Here is a 16,024-nt window from a genome sequence, read left to right as displayed (position 1 = left end):
AACGGTTGGACTTGATGATCTGAAAGGCCTTTTCCAACCTAAACGATTCTATGTTTCTATGTATTCAGTCATAGCCATCTTTATTTTTGCATTCTGCACATAATTGTTATAACTGATAATAAAATCCTCTTTTTATTCTGAAACTAAAACATTAGCAGTATGCAAACTGGCAGGAATATCAGTGCAGCAGTTCACGCAGGTGTAGAGCGTAATTCAAAGTTCACTTCATAATACTCTATCCTGAACTTGCTTTGACAGCAACAGAAACGTGTAGATTGAACTTATGCTCACAGAGTTGTCAAAGCTAAGATGCTGTCTTTATTTTATCATTTTAGTTGCAAAATCATTATCCCAGACAAACTCTGATGGAGTTGTTACTGCTAGGACATTTTACATCCCAAGCATGATACTTCTACAAAAAAGAGACAAGGACTTTCAACAACTGTAAAAAAGAGAGGTTGTGACATTTGTTAAGACTTCCCAATACTGAGAATTAAAATGGAAATGAAGATTGGGAACTTGAAGGCTTACCAACCCAAGTTATTTAAATTTTGTGTCTTTAAAATCTATTAATGTGAGAATATATTTTTAATTGGTATTTCCTGCCTTCTATAGAAGCCAGGAATATAGAACTAGAAAGGGGTAAAATTTGACAATACACTTTTCAGTAAATTTAGTGATTTATATTCTCTCTGAACTTCAGTGTCTGAATCAAAAGTATTTAAAATGTCAGCCCACACTGAGACAAAAATTTTAGTATAAATATTGTACAACTGGAGATTTTCCAGATTCCTGAATTTTACCTTAACTTCCCCTCATTTAGTTGACTTATGCAAATACCCTGTTTTTCTGTACACTGTGAAATGATAATTAAATAAAGGAATGGTTCAAAATATTAATTGATATATTAGAAACCTAGTTTGTCAGGATGAAATTTAACATCCAAGTGTCATATTAAACAATGCTGTGAATTCACTTACGTACTACATTCTATTCTGCTGTTCAGAATATTTTTAATATGTTTTGCTATATAAATCAATAATAATAATAATCTAGGCTACAGTTGCAATTGCAGCACTAATATCAACCACTGCTTAATCAGTTGATCGAACAACTGGTTTGTATGGTATTATCAATTATGTTAACTTTCATGGCACTGTGGTTACTGTAAAAATGTACAGAATTTATAACAATATTTAAAAATACTTGACTTACAAACCCGAGAGTGTAGCCTGCTGAAGTCACATACCATTGCAGTCTGCAGCTCCTACAGAAATATGTAGGGATTGTAAAGCAGTTAAAACTTGGTGAGTGTGAAGAGGAATGTTTTGAGACTAGTTGAGAAAGCAGGCAGCAGAGCATCACCTAAGTCTCAGACAACACGGGAACCCGAGTAGAATGTATTAGGTGACTGCATCCTTACTGGGAAAAGGCGGAGGTGAAGGTGGGGAGTTGCGTAGGAGAATGTGATGACTCTTCCTAACTCGTGATCCTCAGTTATAGGTCTTCAAAAGCAACTTCATTTGGTGCCATGAGGTTTCCTACCTGTGGTTTGTCTTGATGGTGTCTTTCTTCATTAAGATTTTCTTTACAAATATTTTGCTATTAAAATAAGTGTTAGCATTTTCCCAGTAATTTCCCAGTAAATTTTCATGTGAGGCAAGTCTTAGCCAACCAGTGGTACCGTATGCCATACTACCTATGTCAACAGCTGTAACACCTATGTCACACTGTAATGCAGATGATCCAATCGCCTCGTGTTCGCTGTCTGCTTGAGTTACTTGGGTAAACGTGCTATCAGTGGTGTGAGAAGCATGGTATAATACCTCAGCTGCATTTTGTTGGATAGAGAGGGATTCTTTCCTCAATATTCCAATCCTCGATGTGGACAATTAACATAATCAGATGAAAACAAGCATATATTCTAGATCCTGAATACCTTAACTTCTCCTTGTTTGTTATTTACCTCCGTGTTGGTTGGGCTTTTGAACTAAATAGAAAGATAGATGTTAATAGCACAGTTTGACCTAACAGGGAAAGAAGAATGTTGACGATAAACATCCTGGCAAAACTCAAGCAAGCTGAACTGTTATTGCAGGGTAACAGTTTTGTTTGTCATTATTTTTAGCAGAAACTGTGATTTTAGATACATGTTGCTGGCAAAATACCAGTCACAGAAACATCTTGGGTCATCATGACACGTATTTATTATTCTGTTTTATAGTTATATAGGAACATCTGGATTTTTTTTCCTTTTGTAGTCCGAGGGGAAATTACCAACTGTATCGTTGGACCCTTAACATTTGGTAGACCTGTTCATTCTCTGGGGGGTTGCATGAGAAGGGAAGTTGCATGCAAGCTTTTCTTCATATAAGCTATAAAATGGTTTCTTCTATAACATTATTTTAGGTTTCAAAACTTTTATCAGGTTTGACATTGTCTTTTTTTTTTTTTTTGCTACAATATGAGTAAGATTCATTTAAAAACTTTCTTAATCCAACTGAAGAAAAAATGTGTGTGACGACTTAAGGAGGAAGTCATCATCTTGGTGTCCCTGAAACACTTCTACTTTCTGCTGTTGCAGCTTCACTGCCCCCGACCCCCCTCCTTTGCTTTGTCACATCTGAGGAGATTTGGGGAAGGAAAGTGTAAAGTGATTTTCTCAGTTTCCTAGGCTGCAGGCTGATTAGACATGTTGAGGTGCACTTTGGCTCTGTGACAATGCTTGACAAAACTGGTAGAGCTGGCGATTCCCTCGAGGGAAGTTTTTAGTACATAACTCTTAAATAAGAAAACATCTGCTGTTTTTCTCACTGTGTTTCTTCCTTCTCTTATTCTGCCTCTCAAAATTAAAGATGCAGGAGACAATTGAAAGTAGTTTTATTTTCCCCCTAGAATAAAAAAATGAGCCTTTTTAAAAGCTATTGCTTCCCATATACAAGTTAAACTGTTATGGAGGTTGCTATTACCGAAACATATCCCCCCCTTTTTTTTTTTTTTTTTTTTTTTAAACCTTCCAGCTTTTGGCATGAGTGTTCACAGAGGAAATTAATTAAGCTGTTTATTCTTCTTTGTGATACAAGAGCAATTCCAAGGTCTTGCCTGGACATCGGTTATAAGCAAACAAAACAAAACTTTTTAGTAATTTACTGTTCTGGATGCTTTTCATAGATCACTCATAAATTGTCATCTTTAGAGGTCACAGCATTACCTCTCACATCAACGTTGGTATGTTTAAAATGAAGACATGTGAAAGTCAAACAAATACTCCCAAGCCACTTGGGAGTAATGCATTCACACCCAGGTGACAAATACTGACAGAAAAGCTTGTTAAAATCTTCATAATGTAGGAAGCTTGAGGATTGCCTTACCATGTATTCAAGGGGATAGCTCAAAATTTACTCCAGTCGTTTATTTACAAATATAGTTCAGGTAGAACTAACTAGAAATTTTTGCTAGAATTTATGTGAAATATTATCAAACTGCTTAATTTCTCAGGATGTTTTCTGGCAAATAATGGACACCTGATAAACCCTTTCTGTATTACGCTTGGACCAACAAACAGTCGCAGGCTGTATCGTTTCTTACACCCTGGCTGTTTCTCTACCTTCTGCTGATTGATGGAGAACATTGAGCTGGCATCCCTGGCGTGGCTGAGTTCGACACAAAGCTCTCGTTTCGCTGATGGCAAGGTCCAACGATCCCACTTCCCTGAGAAAGCAGCATAAGCTGAGAGGTAATCACAATAAATGAGAGCTATGGTAAAAGGCAAAACATCTTTGCCATATTCCAACCTTCAGAAGCCCAAGTTCCACAGGAGCCTATTAAACTGCAAACATTTTGTTGACTCTACGAACTGCTTTTATGTCATGTTGTTTTCACAGAATGCAGTTAAGGAAATTACTGTCTGCTGCAGGAGGGGCGAAGAGACGAGTCAAGTATTGTAGAAACGCGAGAGAGACATTTAAGGCATGAAAAAGATCTACAAATTTTGAAATAGATAACAGTTGAGTTCTGTTCCATAAAACTACAAGTAACGTTTTTAATATTTGATTGTTTGAAAGTTTTGAAATTGGTGGTTTTGATCAAAAAATTAGTGTTGATTTCTAGCGCAGAGTTATTTTCGGTCCCATCAAGTTACTAAGGAGAAATTCCCTGTGAACTGTTTCACAGTAAGATTTCTAGTAGTCTATTTTCAGAGCACAAATTATCTATAACTTTGTGCTTGTGAGGTTTCAGGGCTTCTACACTCTCCTCATAAAGAAGCTACTGAAACAAAAATTACTTTTTTCCAGTTAGATGCATTCAAAACCTTGCTATCAGTTTTTATTAAAAATGCGAAATGAATTTTCAGCAGAGCTCTGACACTTACATTGTTAATGTGCCTTCAGGCATGTAATTAGTAGAAGAGTTTAATCTTTTATATTCCATACTTTGATCAGAGTAAATAAGCTCAGAGGAGCTATAAAGTATTGACCAGCATCTTTGATAAAAGAAAGTTGTAAGCACCACTTGAAGATACTTTCATAAACTTGAATGCACACCATTAGTTCTGCAGATAATAGAGAGCATGTTCACTTATTATTGTTATTATTGGTATATCAATCCAGCCCATAGGATGTTGGGGTTTTTTCTCCCTACCCTTGTGTTTGTTTAAAAACTTGTGTTGTTTTTCAATATTCATGAAATAACTTGATAACTGCTATCTGTAGCAGCCCGATAAATAAATTATTTATTCCATAGCATGATTTCATGCTAAAAAAAAAAATTAATCAATCATTAACAAAACATGTCTGGTAGGCTGGCTGGTAAGATGAAGGTGTTTGCATTAATGTTTTTGAACATGTAATAAAGACTGAAATTAGGGTGCCATTAAAGTAAAATGGGAATTTGTCATTGAATTAAGCAGAACAGTAATCAAGTTTCAAAAGTCAGCACTTTGGGTTATAGTAATTAGATTTCAAACTTTTCTAAAATATCATGTTGAAAGGTTTAGATTTCTTAGTTCTACACTTTTCTCATACCTGCATAGATCAGACCAGTCACTAACTGATGTTAGTGGATGAAATAATCAGGAGATTTCTTTTCATGGAACATCCAAAACTTTTCCTGATCGTTGGAGTTATGAAACATTCAAAATAAAATGAAAATTGTATTTTTCCACAGAAACAGAATAAATCAATCTAAATCAATCAATTAACCACAAACAAAAATGTTTAGGCACCTCATAGTTAATCTATTTTTAAAAAAACCAAAAGACAAGAAACTTGAAAAGATGTGTAAGGTTAAAGTCCTTCATTTTTTTAAAAAAGAAACTCACAAGAGAACAGGATTTCTTCTTATATAAGAGAGAGAGAGTTGGGGGGAAAGCCCACACATTGTCTGCTTCATACTGATATTTCCTTTGTTTTTTTACAGGCTCTTGGTGCTCCATTTCTGCCCCAGTGCTCCATTTCTGCCCCTGTGCCCCCCTAGTGATCCTGCATGCACCCCTGGTGAGCAACCTTTCGGTTCAGGCAGTTGGGGTGGAGAAACCAAAGTCACACACTTCCCGCTGTTTTTTTTCTTGCTATTCAGCATAAATAACAGCGCTGTTTCACTGAGTCTAATTCTTAGTCACCCAGTTCCTCAACGCCTACGCAGGCAGTATCTCCAAGGATGACAAATTTCATTTGGGAACCCTGAAGCACCTTCTGCCACCACTGACTCAAACTTTGATGAAAAAGCACTGAGTGTTCATAAACGCAACTGCAGTCAATGGAAAGAGCCTCCTGGACAACTGTTAGCACAGTTATTTTCCCATTTCTTCTTCCAGGTGGCTTCCTGCATACACCTTGTCTGGCACGCTAAAACACAGAAATTAGGAGTTCCCTGCATATAAAGGCTGAGTTCCTGGCTGCCCCTACAGGTATATTTGCAATTGCAGGTAAGTTTCGTCTTGAGAGAGGTGTTGGGCTCAGCCTTGAGAGAGAAGGCAAGCTTAATCAGAAAGTCTAAGGACCAGATTCTGGTATTTTTTTTCTTCCATTTTATTTCCATAATAAAAATGACAATGGTGGGTTTTTTTTCCTCTGAATTTTACAAAACTGAATTGATATATTTGTGACTTGTTATTCAGATAATACATTCACAGAATGAGAAAAAATCTGGCCTTTAAGTAAACTTCATGCTAATTTCAGGAACAATGAAAATAATAGAACTATTTTATTTATTCCTAATAGCACTTGGTTTCTTCACAGTCTACACAACACATTTAATATTTGGAGGACTACCTATAAATAATTCTATAGGATCTTTGAGGAATAACAATTTACATATTTTAAATATTGCTTGCATAAACCAACCCACTTAAATATAAAAGCAATTTAGAGAATTGTTGGCGCCACCTCTAAATTATGAACCTAGAAACAAACATTACTCCAGTCTTCATCAAAAACCTGAATCCAGCACTTGCATTTTATCTCAAGTGTAATCTCATCCTTTTTGAGAAGCAAACAACAGCAAGGTAACAAGCAGCAATGATTTTGCATCAAGGAAATGCAAACTTTTGAAATTCCTTTGTCTTTTCTTTCTATAGGGCAGCTCACCGCTTCTATGTTTTGTGATGACATTATTGAGACTTCAGGCTTGGGGGTATAAAGGAATTTGACAGGTATTGCTTAGAGGTTATAGATTTCAAACTCTTTCAAAATAAGATAGTAACAGTTTATCCCGTCAAATATCAAAATAATTTAGACTAACTATTCCTGAAGAGGAGATGTGCTTAGAACTCCAAGAACTAAATGAAATAGTGGATTTAATGTGATTTTAATTCATTTACCTGGCTCTAGACAATTTCTCAATATTTTTTTCCCCTTTCAGAGGCTTTGCTCCTTTAATTAGTTAATTTGCTTGTTCATAAACAAGTTATCTGTGAAAACACAGAAATGAATCGCTTTCCCATCCTTATTCTAAATTATTCTGCCTTGTGTAACTTGTGTTGATTTATTCACCAAAACAGAATTCATTTTGTAGCTAATATATTTTGATCTGGGTTATCAAAAGAAATGTGCTGTAACCAGAAATAACCTTTCTAAGCACAATTTTGCTAATTTCTCTCAAAAGAGCCATTTAATTTGGGGATTGTGATGGAAGCATGTTACGCTTACTGTTTTATTTTCCTTTTAATGATAATAAAAATCAGATAGTCATAGTTGAATGTATGTCTTGGAAACAAGAACAGGGAACTCTAGTGACAAAAGGTGCTCGTTAAAATTCGTAAGGGACATTTTAAATAACAACATTTAGTTTGTCATTATTTTTTCTAAATGGCAAATTCAAGACTATATTTTTGTTAAAAATGCGATACTTTACACACTACTTAATACCCTCTATATTTCACCAGTGCACTGAAGAGGATAGGAATCTGTCAGAAAAAAAGTAAAAATAAACTGGTATGTTTGAAGACTGCACCATAACACATACTTGCCAAGAGCTCATTTAAGACAGCTTTTCTTATAAAGCTTCTGAGATAATATTTTTTAGGTTTTGTTTGCACATAAGGTTCTGAACCAATCAATTTGAAAATGTATTAAAAATGAAAAAAAAAACCTCTATGTTAGTTAAAAGCTGTGTAAGTTGTATTTTGCAAGAACTTTTTAACTAACAAAAAAAAATGTGTTATTTCAGATAATAAATGAAGCCTGTAATTAGGTTATTGAAAAGCTTTAAAGCTTACAGATATTTAATATCCTAATGCATATATAAGCATTTGTGCTAGGAATACAAACCTGATTTTTCCCCAAACTTATTACAATTAGCTAAATCGTTGTTTGTTAAAAAGGATGAATCAATATTATCAGAAAACCCAGCGCATTTTACCCTGAGGAAGAATTTCAGCCACAGAGTAGCAGTGCCAGCTAGATCATACCTCTGTAGCTAGAAGTCTACTCCTCATGCCACAAGCTTCATTTAACCTGAGCAGTGGCAGGGCAAGTGAGACACCGTCTCAGCTAGCGACTCGCTGATGGTTTTCTTCCTCTACTCCCTTCCAAAGGAGCAGGCTCTTGCCGTAGGTGACCGGTGGTGCTGAACGTCACGGCTGAAACTACCACTTGCCTACCAGAAGCAGAGTGAAGATAGATTATCTCCAGACTCAGCAGGGAAGCAGTAGCTATGGGCTGTGACTTTGCAGTTAATTTAGAGAAGAGCTAGATGAGGAAACTTCCCGGTGATGGGGAGGCGGGCAGCAGCCGGTGGACTCCCCCCTCCCCAGGAAAGAGGAAACGACTGCCCACCTAGGTAGGACAGGGACAGCACCCTTGCGATTGACTCTGGTCTTCTATGCAGACTTGCTCACTTGGAGGGACTTCAAGGTAGACTAAGCTTTCTACTATGGCAGAGAAAAGTGAGATTTCCAAATCACAAGTTCTCTTTCATTCAAAAAGTACTATTCCTCATGACTAGTGCAGATGTACCCATGAGCATCCACAAAGGCACATCCGATGTTTCCAGCCTGAGATCAGTAGACGTGACATATACCCTCAGTCTGAAAAATATCACACATATGAGATGTGATAGAAAAAACACCAGTACTTCATCAAGCATGGTTATCTTGCTGTTATACAGCATAAACTACTTAAGAAATAATCTGAATGTACTCCTTTTGGTTTTCTTCTTGTTCTCCTGCAGTTTCTTCATGGTTTTGATGAGCTGTTTGTGTTTTGTATGTAGCATCAATATAATGGGTTAAAGTCTGTGTAAGAAGCTGAGTGCGTTAAGGCTAGCTGGGAGGGTCTGAAAGAAGGCTGGAATGTATGGCTTGTCCGACATCTTGGTTAGGAGAATGGCAAAATTCTTGCCTGTGTCTGGTGGAGCAGAGATGTCAGGGGCATGGATGCCATAATGTTAAAGAACTGCTAACAGCAGAACTCTGGCTTAGAGACGTGAAGACTTGCTTAAAATTTCTCTACGGGAGGAAACAGTGCTTAAAACTACACATGGCTTATTTTCATGCTTTTGTGTCAGTAATGGAATCCTCCTTGGATAGGAAATTGAACATAACAGCTGTTTATGTAAATTACTTAATACAGTTTTTTTTAAAAATCAACATTTTTAGAAAATCATAATATGGACTTAATAGACAGCTGTTGAAGGAAACATGAATGTGGCAATGTTATCTATATTCGACTTGCTTGGAGACTGAAGGTTTTTTCCTTATTTTTTTTTCTTATTTTTTTTTTAATATTGTAAAACTTACTGCTTGAATTTGTGATACACAGAATGTTAAAATGTCACTTCATTTGTTTAGATGAAAGCTAACAAATCCTACCTGCTGAAGCAACATAAAACTAAATTTAACAAAAGTCAGGTGGTTGTTCTTTGTGTACTGTAGCACGAGTGCCGGTAACTGTGCAGTGATGGAAGATCAAAGCAAAACAAACAAAACCTTACCATACTTCTATGCTTCCCCAAAACAAAACAACAGTAATTAATGTTGGATAAAACACTTTTGGCTGTAAGCTGTTGAATATTACTCACAGAATACATTATCCTCCCCAAAGTAGCTGTTATTCATTAAATAAATTATTCAAGAATAGTCTTTTGCAGTATTTGACCGTCTCTCTATCTGGTTGAACGCCAACTCATTGAACAAATTGTTCAAAAGATAACAGCTTGATTCATGTATAATGTATTTGAAAAGCTTCTTTTCTAGTTCTTACCAGCTCTGCTTAGACTAAGTAATATCCTGTGCATTTATTAATAATTTGTCATTTGGTTGGCAAAAATGAATAAAGGCAGCAATAAAGGACAGGATCTGACTTCTCCTGAGGTCAGTGGGAGTTTTGCCATTGACTTTAAATGGGTCCAGGCTTTCACCCGCAATGTTTAAATGATGACTTTGAAATGTGATGCATGTTGTTAGTGTATTTAAGTTTGTCTGAACTTTAAAGAATTGAATATATTGTAATATCCTACAGTGATGACAATGTGCCATAACATTTTGGTATAAACTCTCTACAGATGATTGATGTAGGAGCAAAATCATTATCCAGCATGAACAGAACTATGTGTTTTAAAGAGTTACCTCTCTTAAGAGTCATTCTTTGAGCTTATATCAGTCTGTAAATCACAGGAAATATGGAAATTGCATTATGAATACAATGGTGATTTTGACATTTTTTGGTGATAAATATATAAAGAAAAAATCCTGCAAACTTATATTGTGTCTCTGCTTTATAAGAAGCTGGAGTCAGAGGTGATATACAATAAGCAAGCTTCCAGTAGCCTGTTTGCTGAGCATTCCCTGCATGCTGCAGACAAAGTGACAATGATAAAAGACCCATGCTGTTGATTACATTAGACAAGACAGGACAAAATAGCACAAGATGTATTAATGTTGAAGTTAAATTTAAATCCAGGTATAAACGACTTCAGGCAGTGTGCATAAAGCAAGAGAGAGCTCAAAAATAAAGCACCACGCATTTATCCAAGGCTAGGGGTTCATCTACCCAGGCTGTGAATGTTTTTAAGATGAAGTTTGCAACAACAGCTTTGTAATTTGACTTCAAAATCTATGGTTTGACTTACCACTATCCAAGGACTGCCTTACCACTTGTAGGCGCTGCATTGCACATAGAACTCTTGTTCAGTTACTTTTCCTTGTAACCTTTCAGCCTTTTTCTCAGGCATTACTTTCTGAAATACAGTCACCTTGTATGTCTGACCTTCAACTTCTGCTTATTGTCATGTTTAGATGAGATCAGCTTATTAAATCTAATATTGGTGTATTCTTACAATTATGTAGCAATCCAGTAATCATTTTTTTCATTCATTTTTTAAATGCGCTACAAATTTTTTTTTTAATACCATTAAGCTTTGGAAACTTGCTTCCACAAGCCCCACTTAAAATGCTTGGATGGTAAGTATATAAGGACTTTTAAAGAAAGAATTCTTTGCTCTTGATTCCTGTGGTACTTTGATTTTTCACAGTGTGATGGTTTCAGACCGTAACAGTTGAAAGGACATTTAAAACCTGAGACCCCTTTGTACAAGAGAGTCTACCCGACTCCTGATCGCAGCTGCAATCCAAGTTACTGATTCATATTTTGCTTATTGTGGAAGATGGAGGTAGGAATAATATTCTCTGGGAGGGTTGAAAACCTCTGGGAACTTTTCTCCATCCTGTTCTGATATGCCTTTAGCATGACAGCCGCCTTCTGAGTTCTTATCTGATTGTGCTTAGGGCTGGCTGACACTATGGGGTGTTAGTGAGACCTTTTCTAATATATTGGTGTATTGATGAAGTCTCATGACTGCCTAATGATTTTATGGCACTAGGAAGATCATCCTGTAATTCTACAATATAAACAACCTATTCAGGTACCTGAAATATTCACACCTGCTTTTTTTTTTTTATTTAATTTTAAATGAACTCTATGTTGACTTCATTTAGCAGGATTTTCCAATGATTGCAAACATTTATCCACCTGAACTAAGGAGGTGATTGATGATAGCTAATGAGATTGGAAATATTTTTTTTTACAGAGTAGAGCTGTGTATTCCCAGAAGAATAACGTAATAGAATAAGGTGCTTACTCTAGGAGAGCTAAGTGTCTGTGATTATTAAGACATTGCAGTACAGATGGTGGGTGAAGCAGGGTGCACCTGCACCAACAGCATGCAGGTGTAATATTCTTTCCCTTCCCTGCCTCTTCCCGTTTTGCTGCTACGTCCCTCAATTTAGAGGGACAAAGAACTCAGTCAACAAGAAAAAAAGCAATATTGAATGTGTAAAAATGTTTGAACATGAGTAACCACTGCTAGCACTTCCAACTTTTCCCTCTAGCTCTTCTGTTTTGAAATAAAAGCTGGAAATATCGCTTTTGGTTTTTTGGACAGCGTGGGGGAAGGGATGGGTAAAATATTTAGAACTGTCTTTTAACTAGTAATTGAAAAATGTGAACCAAGCTTACAGCACTCTAAACTCATCCATTTGAAGTCAGTATGAGTGGAATATCTTGGTGATACATATTTAAGACTAGTTGCTTGTACACGATTTCCTAACTCCAGATCGTGGCGTTTCGCTTTTCTACCCGTTGTTCTCCAAGTTCCATTGTTGCACACAGATGGCAAAGCAGAGCTTTGGTTATCAGATTTTGTTTCTTATGCTATCTTGTTCCAGTCAAAATATAAGAGAAAGGGTTTTTGAGAATGTAAAGCCTTTGAAGTTTCACTTTGACATCGGCACCTGCCCCACATCATTGCACTTAATTTGAAAGTTTTTCATTGAAAGAACAGCAACTAGATGATTTTTACATTCTGAATAGAGTGCTGGTTATGGGGATCAGAAGTGAAAATGTTATGCTTTATTCTTACAACACTGAAAGCTTTTATATCCCTATTTTTCCATTGTTTGGAACTTTAATTATAGTTAAAATAATTATGGTGGTTCTGCATCAGAATGCTGCAATACTATTTGTGACGAACATGCTCGCTTCTCACAAGGAATCTCTTGTTTAGTGTCAATTTTTCTTTTTGTTAAAAGAATGATGGCAAATTCAATTGCCCAAGAATGAGAGATTTTTCAGAAATAACAAATAATGTTAAAACCAGGTTCTACTTATCTTTGCAAAAACTGATTGAAACTGCTTTAAACAGGGCCACAGTTTGACCAAAAAAAATTGTAACAATACTAAATGACCAAATGGTGGTTTCCAGTTTTAATGAATTTGTCAAAAGACCTCATCTGAGGGCCACTGAATGTCAAACTACTTGTCCCTTAAGCAATGTGAAATGCTCCTTTATTCGCCTTTCATGTAAAAAATGTGATCTACTCAAATCTTAAATGCCAGCCTGCTGCTTGAAATACATTTGAATGCTGGAAAATAATTTTATAAGCATTGATCACTTTTTTCCAAAAAAGAAAAGTGATTTGGAAAATCTCTGATACATGTGAATGGAATATACTTACAAGGTTCTTAATTTTTGGAAGAAGAAAAGGTGAAAGGAGTTCAGCTAGCATCTTAAAGAGTCACTAGTTTGAAACCATCAAATTCAACATTATTTTAATCAAATTCTGCTCCTATTTAAGTAGCATATACTCTTTCTTCTGCAAACTAGCAGTGGATCTTGGCTTGGTGCCCAAGGTGGTGGAGCTTTCAAGTCTAGATTTATAATTGTTTGGGGAAGGAGATCCTCTCTGTTGTCATGATTTTGATAGACTTAGTCAGGCTCATATTACCAAGGATTTAAAATACTGAAGGCTTTCTGGTCTTTGGTACTAACACAGACCAGTTTGTGTATCCTGGATGTGCTAAGTGAAGACTGAGAAGTAGAAATAAATAAGAGAAGTAAAAATCTATAACAAGGTATTTGGCTTATAGTAGAAGTATATCTATTCCTTGACATTTTGTTTATAAAAGACAATTTCAATAAGCGTTGGTCATTTTAGCTACAAAGGTAAGTACCACAAGTGTTCACCCGTGGATAAATTGAAATTGCATCAAGATGGAATGCTGCAATATTATTTTAAAAGAGAATTATCACAACATCAACTATTAATATTATATTGGTAAGGATCTGCTAAAGGAAGTTGTCAGAATGTAATTTCATTTAGGTAAATGTTTTTAACAGAGAACTTTTATTTAACGGATCACATTGGAAATCTGAGAACATTTAGCTATTAGATTTATAGTTCAGTACCTTTTTTGTATTCACTTTTGAATTTCTGATATTTGTGGTTTTGGAAAAGATCTATTTTTTAAAAAATTTCTTCTTTTTTTTTATTTCAGTTAACAACAAAGTTATTCTTATTGCGTACCAGAGTACCATAAGGTGATGGTAGGCAAAGAATTTGTTACCACAGGTACATTAGCGTGACCTCACCAATGAAACCAAGAGGAAGAAGGTAGGTTGCACAGGACTTAATAACAATTTAATAACAATTTTCACTTTCTCTCCTTGGCATCCTTCTCTGCAATCTCAGCAGATGCATCTGTGCCGAGTTACAGGCAGAGGCTGATTTCTACTCTGAGGTCTTGCGGGAGGCTGACATATGAACAGGTTAAAAGATGCACGGGTGTTTTGTGTGCATACTACAAAATTAAGCTCAGAAGTTAAGTTGAAATAACTTCCTGGAAAGTCAAGAGAGCTCCTGCACAAGATTCACAAGGGGTTATTTTTGAGTCCCAGAGAGAAATTATTTAGGAAATTTCTCTAGTGTGTGTTTGCTTGGCTTGCTGTTTGCAGCTAGCTACAGCTCCCTACCCCATGCTGCAATCATACCTCATCCCAGAAGAACGGGATAGATGGGAGAGCTCTGGAAACTTGTTTGTCTGCTCTCTTCTAAAATGTAGATGTCCTGAACCTCAAAGGAAAGTATCAGCCTTCAGAATTAAAGCCTTGTAATTCCCTTCCCTTTAATATCTGTTCCAACACCAAAAACAAGGGGACAAACATTGTGTAACTCTATTCAAGCCCAACATTTTGAAGCAGATAATGTTTACATGGTACAAAGAGACCTAAAGCTCACTAGAGATTATATGTTCATCCATAATCAATGTATGGTCAAAACCTAAGACAAAAATAACATATGACACTAAAATGCTTATGTGAACTTGTATTTCTATCCAGAAATAAGAATTGAAAATAGAAATAGAAAAAAGGGCTCCAGGAATAGACATGCAGAGACATGTTATTTTCTTACTTATCTTCTTACTATTAACTTTTCAGGAATGAGCTTTGCCTGCAGCAGATACCACATAGTTGCTCTCAAAATTTAACACAGAGAAAGTTAGCGTACCCATGCAAACGGGTGGATACTCCAGTGTAAGTACTGTGTTGCTGCAGTAACTTGCAATGATGAGTTTTATGTAGCCGTGCCACAAGGTTCACAATTTCCGAAGAAAATATCAGAAAAATTATTAAATAAATAAAAAAAATTATTTATTTAGATGCTGGTAAGGCTCTCCGTGGATTAGTTATTGTATTCTCTGTTCTCCCCATTGAGAGGTCTCAACATGAGACAGTAGATTCTTTCTGATATTTGGAAGATACAGTGAGTTAAATGGTTTTTCATCTTGTGTTAATATTCTGACACATTTCATAATTTGTATTGTGTTAATATTCTGAGACATTTCATAATTTGTATAGTGCTCAAAGAGCAGTAGGTATCTAGGGAGTAAAAGCAGTAAGACACGCTTATGCCTGAAAACTGTACAGCCAGAGTGATTATTTGAAACAGAAGGTTAAAGTTGCCTTTCCATTCTTCTGTATTGTTTACCCCCAATTTTTCTACTTTTTTTTTTTTCCCCTCTAACCCCAGAAAATAAATCTGGTTTTGTATTTACTGATTTATTATATGTAGAGGATGGTTACATTTACATTGGAGTTTTGTTTTTGTTTTTTTTTTCTGCCTATACAAAATAAAAATAGCAAAGGTAGTTCTAATACTGCCCACAAACTCTCAACTGTTTCTCAGTTGATATAACTCCCACATCCATCATTTCCTACCCTCTCCTATTCCAATCTCCATCTGTTATTTCCTGCTAACACTTTACTGAAGGCTGTTCTATCTGTTGACTTGTATTGATTCACTTGGTTATCTTTTTTCTTTTTTCAGAGACATAAAAATTTCTCTTTCTAAACCTCCACCACGTATTTTCTTTGCCATTAAAATTTATCAGCATAGTCTTTTTAGAGTGTCTTCTTTTATAGAGGATGGCATATCATCAATGTCTTTTTGTCCTTGTACTACTTAAAAGAAGAATTTTGAGTTTGGTCCTCATTCGCTAATGGTTGAAAATCTTATTTCCCTCAGGTGAATGGTTTGTAAATCTTATAGTGAAAAAGGAGAATAAAATACCTAATGAAGGTGAGTTTGGTTTTTTTTTTTTTTTCATATAAGGCAAAAAATGGGTCTTTCCTTAAAGAAATCATATATCCCTTCTAATTATGTCCCCATTGATTAAAATGAGTGATATGTCTTCAACCCTTAATAATATTATGAGAAGAAATATAACACTTAGAGGAAAGTGTTCTGACC

The sequence above is a fragment of the Egretta garzetta genome, unplaced genomic scaffold, assembly GCF_000687185.1.
Source record: "Egretta garzetta isolate BGI_Z169 unplaced genomic scaffold, ASM68718v1 scaffold262, whole genome shotgun sequence".
NCBI lineage: Eukaryota > Metazoa > Chordata > Aves > Pelecaniformes > Ardeidae > Egretta > Egretta garzetta.
This window is presented reverse-complemented; position numbering follows the sequence as displayed.